At 49.1% G+C, this 20,213-nt stretch overlaps 1 protein-coding gene across 3 annotated transcripts in view; it reads left to right on the top strand.

Annotated features, from left to right (window-relative positions):
• The first annotated feature begins 1,691 nt into the window (after positions 1 to 1,691).
• PXYLP1 (2-phosphoxylose phosphatase 1) overlaps positions 1,692 to 20,213 on the top strand; it is an 86,744-nt gene continuing 68,222 nt past the window's right edge. The window contains exons 1-2 of one of the 3 annotated variants that reach the window (XM_027544764.1): positions 1,692 to 1,800; positions 2,279 to 2,428. The gene's annotated coding sequence lies outside the window, so the exon portion shown is untranslated. Of the gene's footprint in view, positions 1,873 to 2,278; positions 2,429 to 20,213 lie in introns of all 3 variants that reach the window. The other 2 variants (XM_027544755.1, XM_027544773.1) reach the window with 2 other exon arrangements.

Raw genomic sequence — 20,213 nt, 5'->3', positions numbered from 1 at the left:
TGAGAGGATAGTCAGTGGGATTGTGAAGGAAAGGAGGAGAGGTGTTGGGTGGGTAGGGTGGCCTGAGAGCCAGGTGGGAGAATCTGGGTGATGCTAAAGGGGACAGTGAAACAATTTTGTCCTGGGAGGTGCAGTTCATGCCTGGGTAGCATTGTGTCAGAGGTCGGGGCAGGGAGGAGCTGAGCACAGCCTGGCACCCCAGGAATGGGAAGAGAAAGCCTTTAGAAGCCAAGGCTCCCTGGACCTTGAGCCTTCAGCTGAGGAAGGCAAAGCAGGAGACTGTGAACATTGTGAGACCATTGAGCAGATACACTTGGGAGCTGGCAAGAGAGAGAATTTGGTGCTGGGAGTGCTGAACTGAGATGGAAAGTTCTGAGCAGAAAGCCAGAGAGTCGGTAGAAATGTGGGTAACATCTTTGTGTTGAGTGTGGATTTGGGAGCCACCAGTACAGGAATGGGGAGAAGGCAATGGCACCCCACTCCAGTACTCTTGCCTGGAAAACCCCATGGACGGAGGAGCCTGGTAGGCTGCAGTCCATGGGGTTGCTAAGAGTCGGACACGACTGAGCGACTTCACTTTGACTTTTCACTTTCACACATTGGAGAAGGAAATGGCAACCCGATCCAGTGTTCCTGCCTGGAGAATCCCACAGAGTCGGACACGACTGAAGTGACTTAGCAGCAGCAGCAGTACAGGAATGAGAGAAGAGGCCACGTGAGAAACGCCTCCAGAAAGTGAGCTCAGAAGGTCAACAGTAAATACTTAGGAGCCCATTTTGCTCAAGACCAATTGCTCTAAGGTACGTAGAGGTCACTGTAGTTCTGGAACTGATACCAAAGGCCTCTCTGTCAGTCACAGTTGGTCAGATTATCTTGCGCAGAGAAATCAAGTAGTAATCCCCACCAGCTAGAGCCCAACATTTGAGAGAAATGACCCCTGCTCCCCCTGCCCCCATAAAGTATCAAATCAAGTTCCAACTGCAAGCCTCAAGTGTGTCTAACAGAGAGTTACAGAAATCAGTCAAGTGCTCAATGGCTTCCCGGTAGCTCAGAGAAGGGGTGGGGATGGAGGCTGCCAGGATGGCGACCTCCGCAGGGCACCTAGAGGCCACCCCGAGGGAGCAGCTGGTCTAGAGTTGACACACAGGGCCGGATGTGGTTGGGGCCGGAAGAGAACAAGGAGTAGGCTGGGGGCGGGGGTGGTCGGGAGGGCAAGGTGGCCAGAATCATGACAGTTTGGGTCTATAAGGCTGCAGTCACCCAGTAACGGTGGGTCCCCAAAACGGGCGACCAGCTCAGCACCGGACCCCGGGTAGCGCCGGGTCAAGCCCACGGCCCACGGGCACCCCACACTAGGGCTCCAGGCCCGGGCCGTGTCTGCGCACCCGACCTAGGCGTGCGTCCACTCCTGATCCCGAGTCCGGCCCTGCGCTCAGGTGGCCGCGGTCCCCGCGCACTCAGCGTGCCCGTGACTGCGACTTTCGCCCGCCGAGATCTCCGATGGTTGTCCCGTCCCTGGGGCCTGTGTTTGGCCTCCTCCAGTCAGTGTCCTCTCCTCCGCTCCCTTCTAGCGTGCCGGGCCGCACCGCAACGCCGCCTCCGGGGCGGAGCTGGAGGGCGCCCAGCGCGGGGCGGGCCGGGCCCCGAGCGCAGCGAGGTCAGTAGGGGGCGCTGCGAGATGTCGCGCTGCCCGAAGTCGGTGCGCGCCGCCCTCGCCTCCCGCTGCGCCGGGCAGAGCAGGCGGCGAGCGCGGAACCGGGCGCGCTGCGGCGGAGCCGGGCCGGGCCGGGACCATGGGCGGTGAGCGCGGCGCGGGCCGCGGTCGAGGCGGTTGCCTTTGAGGCTGAGCGGAGCCTCCCACTGAGGCTCGAGGTGGGCGGGTGTCCTGGGGTTCGGGCTCGGACACCAAGGGGGTCTTCCGAACGCGCCAAGGCCGGGACGACTGGGCAGTGACTCCGGTGGGAGAGGGGTGCGGGGGCGGGGGAGGTCAGGGGCGCGCTTGCGGGTACCCGGTCTGAACCCGGCTACTAAGCTCCCTCCTCCATCCCCGCCTCTTCCCCAAACCCCGGCCCCGGACTCGCTCCTTCTCCCTAAGCCGACCCCTCAGCTCCCGCGCCCGGATCCCAGTCCCCGCCTTCTGATCCGCCGCCCTCTCTCCTAGCCCCAGCGCCCCCTAACCCGGCCTAGGATCCCGCCGCCCTTTTCCTAAGTCCTTGCCCCGCACCCCGCGGCGGGTGCCTCCCTTAAACCCCGCCACCTCCCGCTTCTCCACCTCCAGCTCCGCACCTCCTCTGCCTGGGTGCGCTGTCCCGCCCCTCCGGCCCGCGCCGGCCCGGCCCCCGCACTCTTGCCGCCTGGTTGCAGCCGGAACTGGAGCTCCCCTGCAAGATCCCCCTTCCCCGGCCGCCGCGAGCCCACGGGGCGCCAGGTAAGCAGGCGGCAGCAAGTTCTCGGCGGCCTTCCTCGGCGGTGGGGCCGGCTGCTCCGGCCGCTACCTGCGCGCGGCGCCCCCGGGAGTCCCGGGGCCCCGCGAAGGGGTAGCTCCGCGCGCGGGTGAACGTTCCGGGATGCTCAGATCAGGACTGCGGGGTTTCCACCCCCCGCAGTTGCTCTTGCTCGCGAACTTGTCTAGGTCGCAGCCTTTTAAAGCAGCCGGCTTTGTCATACATGCGAAATTGGATGTGCTTCGAGCTGGCCGCGTTCTTGGCGGCTGCAGCGGTCTTTCGAATTCTACCTGTGGGTGGGTGGTCGAAGGTTTAGCGGTGCAAGAGGCGTTGGAGCCATATTTTACCCGCTTCGGCGGGGCGTTTCGGTGGGGGGGTGGGGAGGACATCCCTGCCCGGCTGGCTAGTGCCTTCGTGGGAAGACAGGGTGCTTTGTAAGCATTCGAAAAGTAAAATCACGAGAGCTGTGGGATCAGATCGCGTGCGAATGGGGAAGCGTGGGGTGGGCGACTAAGGGAGCCTCAAGAAGGCTCCACAAGTTGGGGACATTTGTTGCTATTTGCAGAAGGCCCGCGGATGAACCCAAGGGTGGAACACGGTGTGCTCGGCCACCCTCACAAACGTGAGGTGACTGCGGACCCGGCTCGGCAACAATTCCTCCTCGGAGGTGTTGGTTCGCTGTTCGGAATCTCTGGGAAGAGGGTTTAAAATAAACAGGTGGTTTGAAAAACCTCGAGTTTCCTGGAGAGAGGTGGAAATGCAGGGTGACAGTCAGAAAACCAGTGCATGAACCCAACTCATCCATTCTCCTGGCTTTCATTAAGTTTTGGATTGAATGAATTGTCTATTTTAGAGAGGGCTTCTCTGGTGGCTCAGTGGTAGAGAACCCGCTTGCCAATGCAGGAGACAGGAGTTCAATTCCTGGCTGGAGAGGGAAATGGCAACCCACTCCAGTATTCTTGCCTGGGAAATCCGATGGACAGAGGAACCTCGGGGGCTACAGTCCATGGGGTCGCAAAAGAGTAGGACAGGACAAAACAACGACTATGTTTTAGAAAGGATATGTACGAGGCATGTCTATTTTACAGGTTAGCTCCTGGCCAGCCCCCATCACTGATACCTGGGAGGCTACTTTCAGGCACCAGGGACTTAGGTGGGCCACCGGGCCTTTGCAGCTCCGCACTTAGAGCATTTGCGGAAGGAGGTATCTGCATCTCTTTCTTCCCAGTGATTTGTTTGAAGAGTATTTAGCTCAATAGTTTTTACCATTGAATAGTGAATTAGTAAGTAATTAGCCCCCGGTCACACTGGGCCTGGTAGGCTCCCTCTGCTGCTGCTGCTGCTAAGTCACTTCAGTCGTGTCCGACTCTGTGCGACCCCATAGACGGCAGCCCACCAGGCTCCCCCGTCCCTGGGATTTCTCCAGGCAAGAACACTGGAGTGGGTTGCCATTTCCTTCTCCAATGCATGCAAGTGAAAAGTCAAAGTGAAGTCGCTCAGTCATGTCCAACCCTCAGCTACCCCATGGACTACAGCCCACCAGGCTCCTCCATCCATGGGATTTTCCAGGCAAGAGTACTGGAGTTGGGTGCCATGCCCCCAAATTCCTGTGGGTGTTTCTTCAGCCCTCCCCAGGCTGCTGTGTGATGAGTTATTGAATGTCAGATGCCCCACCGCCCAGGAGGGTGGAACCATCGTTAAGCCCCCAGCACCCAGGCTTCCATTCTCTAAATGACAGGTACTCAGTGTTTGTTTAGTAAATAAGTGGGTGTCCCTCCTGAATCCAGGCTATCAGAATCCATAACCCATGTTTTCCCATTGTGCTTCACTGTTTCCAGAATGTTATCCTTCATCAAATTTTAAAGAAATATCTGAGTGGAGACATTCATTTCTGTGTGTAGTGAGGGCAGAGAGCATAATTTATGGGTCCGACTTTGACAACTGGGTCTCTAACTCAGGGGGGACTCCAGAGTTTCTAGGAAGAAAAGAAGCTGTCTTCATGCCCCGATTGGAGTGATAAGGTGATGGCCACCGTGGGGAGATAAGGCTCCCTGGTGAGTGGTGAGTCCTCCACCGCTTGACCTCTAGGGCCTTGAGCTGTGGCAGCAGCCCCGTTCAGGGTCCCTCATCCCTGTGCATAATGAAGGGGAAGCCACTTGTGGAGTCCCGCTGACTGCTTCAGATCACACCGTCTTCACTCCAGTGGAGATGAAGGAGAGAGCTTCATTTCCCTGGAGAGAGCTAAGAACACCCCTTCTTGCACTTTTCTGGCAATTTGATTTGCTGATCTGTTGAGGAGGCTGGTGTTTGGGGAAGGTGTTTCTGACTGTGGTGGGTGGCCATGACCTGCTGGCAGGTAGATCAAAGGCCAGCCCTGCCGCCTCTATCAAAGGCCAGCCCTGGAGAGAATGGCCAGAGGCAACAAGGGTGGGAGCAGCCTGTGTCCCCTTTTTAAGGAATCTGGAAAGGATTGGAATTTGGAATGTCACTTTGAAGCAAGAACCTGCACTGCTTGTAGGTTCAAAACTGTTGTGGGCTTATCTTCCTCACCCAGACTGTCTCTGCCTCCAGGTCTGGCTCATACCCAGGATTCCTGCAGTTGTTTTCTAGAAGAGGCTTAATTAATGCCTGAGGTCTGTAAGTGAGAGAAGGGGAGGGAGGGAAAGAGGAAGAAAGTAAGCTTGCTATCTGGAGGAAGTAGGAAAAGGGATGACAGAATAGCCAGGGTTCTGAAAACTCCCGGGGGTAGAGTTCAGCCCTGGAATGAGGTTCTTGGTAGGTGGATAAGGTGTCATGTGCCCACATTCTGGGGGAGGAGTTATCATTAGGAGCAAATTCGCTGAGATAGGGAAAACGGCCTCACAGTTACCTGAAATAAGGTGTGCCAGGCCCCACTGTTCTGCTTCCTAGGAGGCCATGAAAGCCAGGTGAGAGCTGGACCCCAGGGAGGTGGGAAAGCATGAATCCCTCTGAAGTTGTGAATGAGGGGTGTGCCCCTTTGGAAAAGGTGGCTTGAGCAACGACATTGTTCTGGGATCCAGCCTAGGGGAGCCAGCTCACACCTGGGATGCTGAGGGGCGTGGCCAAAAGAGAGCCGGCTGGGAGGGTCTGAACCTGTGCCTGGGGCTTCCCTGGTGGCTCAGCAGTAAAGAATCCGCCTGCAGTGCAGGTGGCGCTAGATACATGGGTTCCATCCCTGGGTAGGGAAGATCTCCTGGAGGAGGAAATGGCAACCCTTTCCAGTATTCTAGCCTGAGACTCCCTTGGACAGAGGAGCCTGGTGGGCTACAGTCCACAGAATTTCAAAGAGTCAGACAAGACTGAAGCAACTGAGCGCACTCGCACATACCTGTGCTTAGCAGCGGGAGAAGAGGCAACAGCTGCCTTCTGGTAGGACGGTGGGCAGCAGCCTCCCTGGGATTCTTCCTGAGCCTCCTGAGCAGCCTCACAGGTGGAATAGGACCTGCCAAAGCCCTTCAACCTGGAGATCCTGCAAGGCTCCGTCTGAGTGCAAAGGGCAGGAGGGCCAGGGTGGCCTCACTGAGCCACAGCCTCCAGCATAGTAAGTAGCCTCCATCTCTAGAGCCAGGAGGCTGCTCTGAATCTTCTTGGGCCTTTGTAAGGGAAGCCACTGGCTCTGGGAAAGAAGCAGGGCTATCAGTAATGAAGAGAGGAGCCATCTCAGGAGCACAGCAGGTGTTAATGATGAAAGAACTTGGAGGAGCCTTGTGATGTAGTTCTTGTGGCTAGGAGGCAGTGTCACCCATGTCCTCTAGGCTGCCTTCTGGCTGCAGGCAGTGCTCCACCAGGAGTATCTGCACCCTGGTCCCCTATTCCCCACCCCCCGCCACCGCCTCCCCCAGCCCCATCTTCCTGCACTGCACACATTGATCGAGCCACCTCTGTGCTGGTAGTAGGGTGGAGGAGAGCTTGGGCAACTCAAATATCTAGTGGTAGCAACTTAGGAACTTGAAAGTTCTGTGTTTGCATAGTCACTCCCCCAACTTATGCGTTCATGTTTTTGTATTATGAGGCATCCTTTTGTCATCTGCTTACCACTCTATGCCTCTGTGTATAACCAACTTCCAGAGAGAGCCACAATCAATAGCATAGAAACCATAGCTTTAAAGAACAGATTAAGATGAAAATCATTGCTCCTGGTTCTGATACTTCCTCCCCCTCCTCTCCTCTGCACTCCTGTCTGTGGTTAGCATCATCATTTACACCCAGTTTACAAATAGTTTGAATACTATTTGTCCTACCCCTCAATTACTTGGAGACATGTGTCTTTCCAACTGACAGAAACCACAGCTTACTTCCCTAGATCCACCTCATTCTTGGATCCAACACCAAACTCCAGGCCTTCAGAGACAGAGTAGTATCATTTTGAGCTTTTTAATTATAAAGTAAAATGAAGCTCTTGCTTGCTAATTGTGTCAGCTGCTAATATAGAAGAATCTGAAGTTAGAGTAAGATATTTACTGCCTCATTAACTTTTTATGCTTCTAAGATGAAAGATTAAAGTAAAATTATTAAAGATATAGTAGAAATGTCTGGAGGCTCAGAAGTAATAATGGAAGGACCCAGGCTTACAGAAGTAAATTAAGCTTTAAACATTGTTTCTGAAATGTGAAGAGGTATAAATAGGACCTTCCATAGAAGTATATACAACAAATGGCACCCCACTCCAGTACTCTTGCCTGGAAAATCCCATGGACGGAGGAACCTGGTCGGCTGCAGTCCATGGGGTCACTAAGAGTCGGACACGACTGAGTGACTTCCCTTTCACTTTTCACTTTCATCCACTGGAGAAGGAAATGGCAACCCACTCCAGTGTTCTTGCCTGGAGAGTCCCAGGGACGGGGCTGGTGGGCTACCGTCTATGGGGTCACACAGAGTCGGACACGACTGAAGTGACGCAGCAGCAGCAGATTGATAGGTATAGAAATTTTTATCTGTCCCTTTACTGAAATATATTAATCATTATGATCGTATGTTTTGCTTATGTAGTAGCTTACCATTTAAACAGGGAGCTGTGTCCATGATCTTGTTCAATCCTTCTGGCAGGTCTGGGATCTTCTTAGGGATGGGGACATGGACCACAGGGTGTTTAAAAGGCTTCCCCTAGAATTCAGATCTCTTGAGTGGAGAAAAACAACAACAGTATATGCTCAGCATCATCAGAAACCATCTGGAAGGATTTTTCAGGGTGTGTGGGTGTCAGAGGTTCTCTGATGACTTCCTGATACTAACATTCCTGTGGGTGTGTACTCAGCACAGTGCAGTGGGTCAGAGTGTAGACCCTGAAGCCAGACTGGCTTTAAATCCTGGATCTGTCATTATTAGGCTCGTACCCTTGGACAAGTTACCCAGCTTCTCTATGCCTCTATTTTCTCTTTTGTAAAACCAAGGTTATGATAATAATACCCACTTCATGGTATTACTGTGAAGCTGAGATGAGACAGTACATGACAAGGACTTAGAATGCATAGTACATGCTTAAATGTTAGCTGTGGGTTTTTTTTTTTTTTTTTGTCTTTATTTTTTTAACCATTCATTCCTTAATGCTCTTGCTGTTTAGTCACTTAGTCATGTCTGATTCTTTGTGACCCCACGGACTGTAGCCCACCAGGCTCCTCTGTCCATGGGATTTCCTAGGCAAGAATATTGGAGTGGGTTGCAAAACATTTTTCATACCAGCCGACTGCACTGAGATGATGGATATAGGATGATAAGATACACATAGCCTCCTGCCCATAGAATGGAGGACATCATGCTCAAGTTCACGGTGAAGGACAGGAATAACAGCAGAGGCATTTCCTGGGCACTCACCTGACTCCAGGCCACTTTTTATGGCCTCGAGAGGCCAGAGTTTAGCCTGTGAAGGGTTGACCAAGGCAGGAGGGGTGGGGCACAGTGGTATACTTCAGCTGGTATACTCTGGTGACGTGGCCTTGCCCGCTGCTAAACATAGGCACTCATTTGACTGGTCCATGTCTGACACATGCTGGCTGTTCGTGTTTTAACTATCACTCTTGGCCTCAGGTCGTTAGCGGGAAGCATGATAAGAGGCTGTGAACTCAGTGTTTACTCACCTGGTTTGCCAGCATATTCCTGGTCCTGGTTGATGGCACCAGATGCCTGACCACTGTTCTGGGCTGACTGTCCATCACCCCAGAAACCCATGATCCCACCGGAAACCCAGTTCTCTGACGAATGGCACAGCTGCTCCTGAGAGCAGGTCAGAGACTAGCCTGAGGCAGAGGGCCAGACTACTAGGGAAAAACAAAATTCAACCAAATAGATGTGAAAATCTAATTGGCTTTACTCAAGAGTCCTGAATGGGCAGCACCCCATCTAGTAAACAGAAGGGCGCTCTGAGGGGCTGTGCAAAGAGACGGTTTTTATAAGTAGGACGAGGGAGTGGCAAGGAGGCTATTAACAAAAGAAAATCCAGGGTTGTTTCAGGCCAAGTCGCGTTCTTCTGGGCGAGGGGCAAGGGTCTATCTTGTAGTCTATCTCTACTTTCTCTGGATAGAGAGGACTCATGTGACAGATCACCTCATTCGTGCTGGCCAGAAAACTCCGAACTGGCCCATTGAGATGACGTATCTGGGGGAGGCTGAAATCGCAGTTAGGTCAAATATTAAATCTAGGTTTGGTATCATGGGCTTTAGCACAAGTGGTACCATTCTGGGCCTGTGCTTTTGACATTGTCATGTGTCCTGTGTCTGCCATAGCTGGAACCTTCTGGATCTGAAAGTCTCTGGGAAAGTGTTAACAGGCCTGAGTTTAATACTTGGTCCAGGAAAGGGAGGTCCCTCCTCCTCAGCTCTCACCCTCCGCTACTCCGTGTGTTCTACAGAGGAACTCCAGTATGGCAGCCTGCCCGCTAGCAATGGCCTCCAGCGCTGGGGGGAGGACTAGAGGAGCCTGTGATTACAGCCTCAGAACCCGAGTGCCTCTCCGCTTTGTGTGATTAGCACACCCTCTGGTCTCCACTGGAGTTCTTTGTACTGATAAGTCGGCAGTCAGACTGGAAAGCGGATCATCAATCCTCTTAATGAGGAACCTGCTTATTTTATTCATTAAAAAAAATTGTTTTTTTTTTTTTTTTTGGTTGTGTTGGGTCTTCATTGCAGCACACAGGCTTTCCTGTAGTTGCGACAAGCAGGGGGCTACTCTTCATTACGGTGCTCAGGCTTCTCATTGTAGTGACTTCACTTGTTGCAGAGCATGGGCTCGTGGCTCGTGGGCTTCAGTAGCTGAAGTTGCTCCATGGCATGTGGGATCTTCTCACACCAGGGATCAAACTTGTGTCCCCTGCACTGGTAGGTGGATTCTTACCCACTGTACCAGCAAGGAAGTCCTAGTTTATTTATTTTTAAACTTCTGGAATCTGAGGTCAATGAGGCTTTGTCTTTTTTTCTTTTTTTTTTTTTAATTTAATTTACTTTTATTATTTATTTATTTTTTAAACTTTATTTTATTTTTAAACTTTACATAATTGTATTAGTTTTGCCAAATATCAAAATGAATCCACCACAGGTATACATGTGTTCCCCATCCTGAACCCTCCTCCCTCCTCCCTCCCCATACCATCCCTCTGGGTCGTCCCAGTGCACTAGCCCCAAGCATCCAGTATCGTGTATCGAACCTGGACTGGCAACTCCTTTCTTACATGATATTTTACATGTTTCAATGTCATTCTCCCAAATCTTCCCACCCTCTCCCTCTCCCACAGAGTCCATAAGACTGTTCTATACATCAGTGTCTCTTTTGCTGTCTCGTACACCGGGTTATTGTTACCATCTTTCTAAATTCCATATATATGCGTTAGTATACTTGGAAAGTAAAGAAATGACCAATAATACCATTCACTAAAAAAGAAAAATTATTTGTGTGTAGGCAGCATTGAGTTAAAAGGAGGAGAACCTTTACTTTCCAGTTGGTTCCCCGACTGCTCTGACTTCTCTGGTTTTGATTTCCCAGATGGGGTTGATTTTTGTTGCCAGTCTGTCTCCACTGCAGTTCTTAATGGAAACAAATGCACACCTGAGAATCAAAGTTTGGGCATTTATGGTTGAAGGTCATGGCATAGACGTTTGATTTGGGGGGGCTCTGTCTTCAAGGTGAAAGATGACTGTGTCTTTGAAAAAGAGAGATCCTAATGTCAGCAGGCAGGAGGGTCTGAGGGTCTAAGCCAGCCTGTCTCATCCTCGGTTCACAGACTTTCCGGCATGTCTAAGTCAGCGGCGTGTGAGTTTTTATATTCTCCTCTTGAGCATCTTGCTCTAATGACTGCTGATTATCTTGAAACAGCTGCATTAATTGATGGTGTTTAGGGACTCAAATGCAGTAAGTAATTGCAGTTGGCTCAGCCGAGCACAGCACGTTCTTGTTGTTTGCTTTTTAGCTTGAGGGGTGTTTGCTCTGTGTGTCCAGTGCCAGAAAGGGAGTTGGGAACTCCTTGGCTCTGTGCTCACCCACCACCATTGCTCACACCCTCCAGATCATCTTGTGCCACCACAGCATCCGTTCCCACTGAATTCAGATTGTCTGCCCAGGGGCCTGTCTCCACAGCTTGACTGGGTGCTTCAGGAGAGCAGGGGCTACACCCAGCTCATCTCTGTATCTTCTTCCATTAGCTCAAGAACTGGCATGATATAGGCCTCAATAAAGGTTGGGTGAATAAATGAATGGATGAATGAATGAGTGGTTGTAAAGCAGGCTTGTGTTTGGCAGCAGAGTAACCTACCTTCCTGGCTTAAACAAATAATGGTCTGTTTCTCTTGTGTAAGAAGATGTTTGAAGGTAGGGGGTTGCTGGCTTTGGTTTCAACAGCAGATATCTGTCTGAACTGACACACTGTTCTTTTTCCTGGCCTTTTCTTCATGATGGCAGAATGGTTGCTGCAGGAAGGAAGTGCCAGCCACCCTGATACCTTTTATCAGGAAAACAGACTTTTCCCCCACAACATCCAGCAGACCTCCTCTAATGTGTCAGGGCCAGAACTGTGTCATATGGCCATTCCCAGTTAAAAGGGTCATATGAGTATTTAGCAGGGCACACCGCTGCTTAGAGGAGTTAGATAGGCTGAAACAAACAAACCAAATGCAGTTGACCCTTCAGCAACACAGAGGTTTGGGGCACTGACCTTCCCCCACCCCCAAGTAAAAATTCTGTGTGTAACTGTAGTTGGCCCTCCATATCCGCAGTCCCACATCTGTGGGTTCAACCAACCTCAGATTGTCTAGTAGTGTATTTACTATTGAAAAAGATTTGTCTGTAAGTGGAGCCATGTTCAAGGGTCTGCTGTACATTTAATGACTCAAGTATGATGGACATTAACTGTTTGTTCACACAGAGTCCAAAATGGCTGTTCCTGAAAAGGGAGGGTAGGGGCTCTTTTCCAAAAGGTGATTCAGGGATCCAAGCTCTTAAGGCTGTCATGCTCGTTTGCATCAGTCAGCGAAAGAGGAAGGAACATGAAAGATGGAGGATGGAAAGATTTTATGGGCCAGACTTGATAGAGAATTGCTCCCACTGACATTTGCCAGGAGTCAGTCACATGACCATACCTCCTGTGAGGGAGGCTGGGAAATGTGGTCCAGCCTAGTGCCTAAGAGGAAGAGGAGATGCGTTTTATGGTGAGCTGACAATGCCAGTGACACTTCCTCACCACCACCCCCAAAGTGAAAGTGAAAGTCGCTCAGTCGTGTCCGACTCTTTGTGACCCCATGGACTGTATATAGTCCATGGAATTCTCCAGGCCAGAATACTGGAGTGGGTAGCCTTTCCCTTCTCCAGGGGATTTTCCCAACCCAGGGATCAAACCTAGGTCTCCTGCATTGCAGGCAGATTCTTTACCAGCTGAGCCACAAGGGAAACTCAAGGATACTGGAGTGGGTAGCCTATCCCTTCTCCAGCAGATCTTCCCGACCCAGGAATCGAACCGGGGTCTCCTGCATTGCAGGTGGATTCTTTACCAACTGAGCTACCAGGGAAGCCCACAACCCCCCACTTAATCAGGATTCTGTTAGTAAAGAATAAATGAATATTGAGGGGCAACTGGAGGTGTCTGTCTTGAAAAGAAATGCTGTGCTAAGAAAGCTCCAGCCAGAAATAGTTTTTCTTCCCAGATCATCTGTCTTAAATCCCAGCTTCTGTTCCTACCTTCGGGAACTGGGCCAACAGAATAATGGAAGTTTCTCATTATCACTCTTTCTTGACTCAGGCCATGTTCTTAACAGCTTTGAGGGAGTGAGTCCTAGTTCCCTTCAGCAGTGGGAGGTTACTCCAGAAAGAAGGGCCTTCAGCTTCCTTGATACCAGAGGAACCTTCAAGAACTTTGAGCCCATGAGAGCTGCTTGTGCCCTTTCAAGTGGCCCCACTCACCCAATCTCCCAACATTGTCTCTTCCCCTCCAGCCCCCACCCCCAGAGAGGAGAAGAGGCCACAGCAGAGTGGCCTCTGCTTCCCATTTGAACCCACTTAAAAGTATTTTCCCACCACTTCCTGCAATTTTTTTTTTTTTCAGTAAACTTGTTGGTGAATGGTTCATTGATCTGTTGGGTTTTGGTGTTTTGTTCTTAGTCTGTTGTAGGTTTCAGTGACAGGTGCTTCTCCATCCACAGCATCCTTGGTATCTTTCTTCCCTCCCTCCCTTCCTTCTTTCCACAGACACCTGTTAAATACCTGCTGCTTCCTCAGCTTTGCATCTACCCAGCCTTCGGGGAGGTAGGCAAGGAAGCTGACTCAAGCCTGTGACATTGAGAAGTGTTGTGGGAGGACTGAGGTTGCCCAGTGTTGGGGGGAGACCTCACCCAGCCTTGGGGTTAGGGAAGGCTTCCAGGGGAGGTAGGATTTGGGCTGAGTTCATGGATGAGTGAAAATTAAACAAGATCAAGAAGGCATCTGGGCCAGGAGAGTGGAATGGCACAGACACTGAGTTGGCAGAAGGGGAACTTAGGTTTTGGGGCAACAGCAAGGAGTCCAGTGTGCTGAAGTTGGGGTGGGGCAGTGTGGTCATTCATTCATTAAGCACTGCTGTGCTCCAGGTCCTGGGGCTAGAGCATGGAACGAGGCAGATGGAGTCTCAGCCCCAAGGGGGCTTGAGGTCTGGGTTCTAAGAGGAGGGTGGGCTCGACTGCTGTCCCAGACTCAACTCTCAAGGGTTTGCTGTTGGAGACTGAGTGGGATGTTGGCCCCAGTGCTCATGCCTCTTGTGCCCTGTCCCTCTGTCTCCAGCTCTTGTCTGGTCCTTTGCCTGAATAACCCTAGCATTATTCAGGCTATAAAAATAGAGGCTGGCACCAGAACACCAGCATGTAGTTGGTGAGAAAAGCTGGAAACTGTCATTCTGTATCAAGATATGTGCCAGCTAAGCTTTTGGTGGAGCACATTCTTGGAGCCCCAAAGATAAGGTTCTAAAGTTTGCTTACATTTTTTTTTTTTTTCTCCTTTCAACTCATACCCAAACTTCTGGTCACTTGGCTCAGGATAAATATGTCCTGGTTGTGCCTGTTCCCCACCCTGTGAGCACATTGAAATGAACATTTGATGCTGAAATCCATTCAGTGAGGATTGGCCTTGCCCTGGGCTGGCCGGATTGGAGGGACTGAGTCATCTCCATGGGGTGGTCCATTCAGGGTTCATGTCTAGGTGAGGACCATGGTTAGCGCTGCCTGAGAACGGACCAGCTGTCACCAGCCTATAAAGTTTTGTTCATCTCCCCATGGAAATGCTAGAGTTTAGAAGAGCCTTCTCTGTGTTGAATGGCCCTAAGGGTAGTTTCTTTCATTCTCCCTTCCCAGCCCTGTTTGTTAAAGTGGAATTGGCCATGCTGGGGGGCAGGGTGCAGAGAGAGGAACTTCCATGCTAGTCTAAGCCCAGGGCTAAATGTAGGGCACTTTGTTTCCAGGTAGAAGGATCTCAAGGACTTGTAGATCAGTCCTTTGGTGTTTCTGGGGTACCTTTTTGGTGCCAAATGCTATAGGGAACATGCATAATGATAAAATGAAGAGAAGGAGCATCATTACAACTTGGGATGTTCTGATTTGTAATAAATGTCTATTTGTTCTTTGTCACTGTTTCTGACACAGAGTTCCTCAAACCCTTGACATTTCCTAGAGGAAACTGAAAAGGTCTTTCATTATGTGAATGAGGTGAGTTAAGCCTCCACGTGACCTAAGGTTGGGGACTGGTTGCCTGGAGAACCAACCTTGTGATTAGAAGATTAGAACTTTCAGTAGTACCACCTCTGATTTCTGGGGAAGAGTGGTGGTGGTGGGGGCGGGGGATGGAGGTTAACTCAGTTACCATTAGTCAGTGATTTAGTCAGTTATGCCTAGGTAATGATGATCTCAGTTTTTCTCTTTTTAAAACTTTTTAAACTTTGTCTTCTTTTTTTATTTTTTTGATTTGGCTGCACTGGCATCTTTAGTCTTTGTTGTGGCTATCAGGATCTTTAGTTAGAGCACGTAAACGCTTAGTTGTGGCTTGTGGGATCTAGTTCTCTGACCAGGGATCGAACCTGGGCCCCCTGCATTTGAAGCATGGGGTCTTAGCCACTGGACCACAAGGGAAGTCCCTTGGTTCTTGTCTTAATTTGAAAACAATTCAGTAAAGAGATGGAGATAGTAAAGTGGGTAAGGTGTTTCTTAGAAGCAGAGTCATGTGGAAAGGACACAGGCACTCTCAGAGGGAGAGCTGCACTTTTGACTTAAATTGCTATTACAGGGATATTTTTCCAGGTTTTCTCTGGCCAATCATCTTGCTCATTGTATATAGGTATGTGACTCAGGACCCTCCCCAATGTGCACATACATCTTTTAACCAAGATGGATTTCAGCATGAGAGTTTCTGGGAGGCTGGCAGGACATATTATTGACTGATACCCTCTCCCTTCTCTGATGCCCAAGGAACCTTTCTCTGCATGTGTAGTTTGGGAGGTCTCCTTGATCCCAGGAATGAGAAATATGTGGCCTCCGTATCTTTTTTACCCAAGCAGGACTCAGCTCCTCTCTGCTCTTTATCTTGAAGTATCTGTCCTTAAGAGACAGATACTATGTCCTCAGGAGACAGAGTCCAGCTGCTCAGCCTGGGGCCCATCTATCTCCTGCCTCAGTGATGCCTCTATAAAAACCCAAAGGATGCAGTTTGTAGAACTTCCAGGTTGGTGAACACATGGAGATGTAGGAAGAGTGGTAGTCTGGGAGAGACCGTGAACGCTACAAGACCTTTTCCACATACCTTGCCATGTGCGTCTCTTCCATCTGGCTGTTCCTGAGTCACATCCTTTGTAATACACTGGTAGTCTAGTAAGTAAATTGTTCTCTCTGAATTCTGTGAGCCACTCTGCAAATCAATTGAACCCAAAGAGGGAGCTCGTTGGAACTTCAATCCATAGCCAGTTAGAAGCACAGGTGGCAACCTGGATCTGCAGTTGGCATCTGAAGTAGTGAGGGGACAGCCTTGTGGGGTGAAGCCCTGAACTTGTGAGAGCTGAGGCTATTTCCAGGTAGGTGCTGTCAGAGTTGAGTTTATCATTGGAAGAAAGAGCACAACTTAAAAGTTGAGAATTGTGTTTTATGTGGTGGACAAAACTGGGGACTTAAGCCAGGGACCCAGCATTTCGGATGGTTGTGAGAGACTGCTCCCAAGAGGTCAGGGAGGGGTCAGGGTACATAGGAGTTTTTGCTACAAAGATCAGGTAGTTGGAACATCAAAAGATCACTGTTAATTAAAGAAAACCAGATATCTCAATTTAAAGAATTTAACCCTCTTCTGGGTATGGGAATCTGTAAAAGCCAGGGCTCATTGAAATCATTCCTTTGATATGCACCTCAGCCAGTATCCTGTGCCTTCTCGTCCTGAGTCTCCTCAGGGTGCACCTTGTGGGGTGGGGTGAACACCAGCTGGTGTCAGACAGAAAATGTGTGGGAAGAAAACCCCCTACACATGGGAATTAGGTGTAGAATCACTACTACCCTAAGTGCATCCCAGAAACATCTCATCCAATCCTTTCCACAAACTCAGGAATGGGTAATTTTACATTCCACTGGAATCTAAGCTCCATGTGGGTAGGAATTTTAGGCTTATTTGGTCACTACTGATCCCATTTCTATGACTGTACTTGGCATATAGCAGATACTCAGTAAATATTTATTAAGTGGATATTTGAATCACCATTTACAGGTGAGGAAACTGCAGCTCAGAGAGGTAAAGCAACTTGCCTGAAGTGCCACAGCCTGGATTTCAATCCCAGGGAGGTATCTCGAGCTGTGGCTTGGGGTTCCCAGCCCCATTGCCCTTGGAATATGGGTTACTTATGAGATAGCACTGACCAAATGCAGCACAACTGTAACAAAATCTTGAGTTGAATAACAGTGAACTCAAGGCCCAGAAGGTTGTCTGTCTTCTTGCTGCCAGTGTCTTGCTACAACTCAAGGGTAGAATGAATATGCAGGGGTGTATCCATCCGTAGACAGTGATGTTTCTTTAATACCGCCTTCATCCTGTCATGCATGCCTTCCGGAACCTGCTGTGGCTCCCTGCTCCCACAGGAACCTAGTCTGGTCCCAGTCATCCTCCACCTGTTCACTGATGCGTCAATGTGTAAAGCCTGCCAGCAGTCAATGGTTCAGAAGATTTGGCTGTGCCCCCGCTTCTGCACCACTGCCCACATCACTTACCTACTTCCAAATGCCTGCTCACATCAGGCGTGCCCACAGATGTCCTTCCTGCCCTTTCAGTTTTAACACAGATTCTGCTGAGTCCCTGAAGCCCTCTCTGACCATTCCAGCACAAAAGCCACCGCCATCCCCGCCCGCACCCCCTGAAGCCCCAGTCTGCACAGTGCATTTCCCGATGGCGTTCCTAGGACCCTGATTTCTGCAGTGATGGGCCTTCTGCCGAGTGGTGCATGAAGCCCCTCCTAGCAAATTCTGCCTTTATCTCTCTTACGCATCAAGTTCCATGTTGCACTGAGTTTTGAAAGGGGTACTATTCAAAACCACTAATCTCTTTATAATTTATCCTGTACCCACCTTGTGACTTCTTGCTTAACCACATTGATAAATAAACTTAACAGCTTTCTTTTTTTCTGATTGTAACAGTAAGACATGTCTAAGAAAATTTGGAAAATGCAGAAAATTACCAATGAGAAAGAAATCTTCTAAGATGCCACCACCTGCTTAAAGAGTTTCCTGTTAGCCTTCTGTCTTGTGATTTGTTTGAAAGAAAATTAAGATTACCTGTAATCCCAGCTATAAGCACCCGTAACATTAAGGACATTTTTCCTCTTTCTGGTTTTTTAAAAAAATTGTTCCTTGTATTTTTTAAAAAAATAAAAATAGGTTCAAAGTTCTGAAGAGTAAACAATAAAAAGCCTCACTCCCACTCCTGTTTAAAACCACTCAGTCCAGTTTGGTAACGTATCTATAACATAATTGAGTTCACACTATTGGGGCTGTATTAGGGCTTGCCTTTTTAATTTTTTTTTTGATTTAGCAGTATTAACATTTTCTTCTACCATTACTAAATCTTTTAAAGTCTGTACACAACACGTTGTACAAAGAGAGCACTAAATATGTGAGTAGATATTGAAAAGTATACGATCGAGGTTAAAAGTCCACCCCTGTTAATTTAGAGGGCTGTCTCCTTCCAGACCTTTTTCAGTAAGTTTGCATGTTATCTTAAAATTTCCATAGGTCCGTTGAGATACACGGATGTACGTTTTACCTACATGAAATTTTCCTATATCTGCTATGCCAGCACTCTCTCGTCTGTCTTTCACTGGGCAGTGTTTCCAGAGGTTTGTCCATGCCCACACCTAAATCCACCTCTTCCTTTTAAGGCTGAATCATATTCCATTGTATGGACAAACTGTAATTTTCCAGCCATTTCTATACATGAGACCATTTCAGTTTTCAAATTTTTATAGTTATTCCTATTGCTGCTTTGTACACATGAGTGAGCAGTCTTGGGAACTGGATACCCAGAATATGAATTCTTAGGGCAAAGGGTATGTGTGTTTATTGTTTTAATAAGACCACTGGTTCTCTACAAATTCCATTCCAGTTAACCCTCTCACTAACAATGTGTGAATGAACTCATCCCTTTTGAGACTAGTGTGCACCAGAAATGAATAGTCTTTTATTTTTTTGCCCATCCAAAGGATGAGAAATACCATGTCATTTTAAAATTTATATTTCTTTCCATCCTAGTTTTCTAAGCATATACATATATACCTTTAAAAAAATTTAGCCATGCAGTACATGATTCTGTATGTTTTTTTCTTTTTCACATCACATCCCATTAAAATTTTCACATTTTGTTTTCCCAGTCATTGTATTGTCAAAAGCTCAGTTGTTCAGGAGTGGTGTCTTACTGAACTATTGCAGATCACTTGGAGTTTATTTCTGTCCCTAATCTCCAAAGATGCTGGGAATGACAAGGAAGAGAAAAAAATCCCTCTGCAGAAAATTGACCCAGGGTCTGTCTAGGAAATAGGGGCCAAATTAAAATCTGAATTAAATGTTTGCTCAGGGTCTCACCCCGTAGGTATTTGGCAGGGAGGTGCCTAAAGGATCACATGAGCTCTTGTTCTGTATAGGTCTTGGACACCATGTGTTCAGTGTTAAGAAGTTTTACCCATTTCATATGTTCCATTATGAAAAGCACTCAGATTTGTTTGTTGTTCTTTGGTTGGCGGGTTACGATGCTGCCACGGCGTTTAACGTCCGTGAAAACATCCAGGAGGCAGTGTGGTGTAATGGGAATGCACTGACTGGTGAGGCAGAGAGCTGGCTCCAGGTTTCAGCTTTTCCCCGGCTGTTATGTAGACCTGAAGAAGACACTCAACCTCTTGGGTTCCCCAAGGTCTGTGTGGTTTGAGGATGACCCAGGTGTGAGTGGACTTGGAAAGCCTGGTGGAAGATAGGCTAGTAGCTAACAGACTAGTTCTAACTCAATGAGACTTCTAAGAATTCGAAGCTTCTAATAGTGAGGTTGGCTGTTGTGGTGTCATAAAAAAATTAATATTCAGTCTTTGTCCCAGGTTCTGGCACACAGCTCTTAAAGCCCCTGGAATCTCCAGAGTGCTAAGTCTCCAAAGTATTAGCCACTCAGTCATGTCTGACTCTTTGTGACCCCTGTAGCCCGCTAGGCTCCTCTGTCCAATGGAATTCTCCAGGCATGAATACTGGAGTGGGTTGCCATTTCCTTCTCCAGGGATCTTCCTGATCCAGGGATTGAGCCCCAGTCTCCTGAATTGCAGGCAGATTCTTTACCATCTGAGCCATTAAGGAGTGTCTTTTATATGCTGATGAGATGACATATAACTGGATGGAGTCTAGATAGCTTTAGGATGGGAGCCTGTGCCCAAAAGACCAAGGCAGGATTAAGGGGTTTTCATGATCAGTAGGGGAGAGAAGGAAATGGCAACCCACTCCAGTGTTCTTGCCTGGAGAATCCCAGGGACGGGGGAGCCTCGTGGGCTGCCGTCTATGGGGTCGCACAGAGTCGGACTGAAGTGACTTAGCAGCAGCAGCAGCAGGGGAGAGAAGAGAGCCAGAGGTAGAGTTCAGTCATCAGTGCCATTGATTTAAGCACTCTTGCCTACATAAAACCTCAGCAGAAAACTTTGAACAGTGAGGTTTAGAGAAGTTCCAGGTTGACAGACACAGAGAAGTGCTGGAAGGGTGGTGAGCCCAGAGAAATCGTGTAAACTGTGTGCTCTTGCCCCATATCCTGTCCAGTGTGTTT

The sequence above is a fragment of the Bos indicus x Bos taurus genome, chromosome 1 (assembly GCF_003369695.1).
Source record: "Bos indicus x Bos taurus breed Angus x Brahman F1 hybrid chromosome 1, Bos_hybrid_MaternalHap_v2.0, whole genome shotgun sequence".
Lineage (NCBI taxonomy): Eukaryota > Metazoa > Chordata > Mammalia > Artiodactyla > Bovidae > Bos > Bos indicus x Bos taurus.
This window is presented reverse-complemented; position numbering and strand designations above follow the sequence as displayed.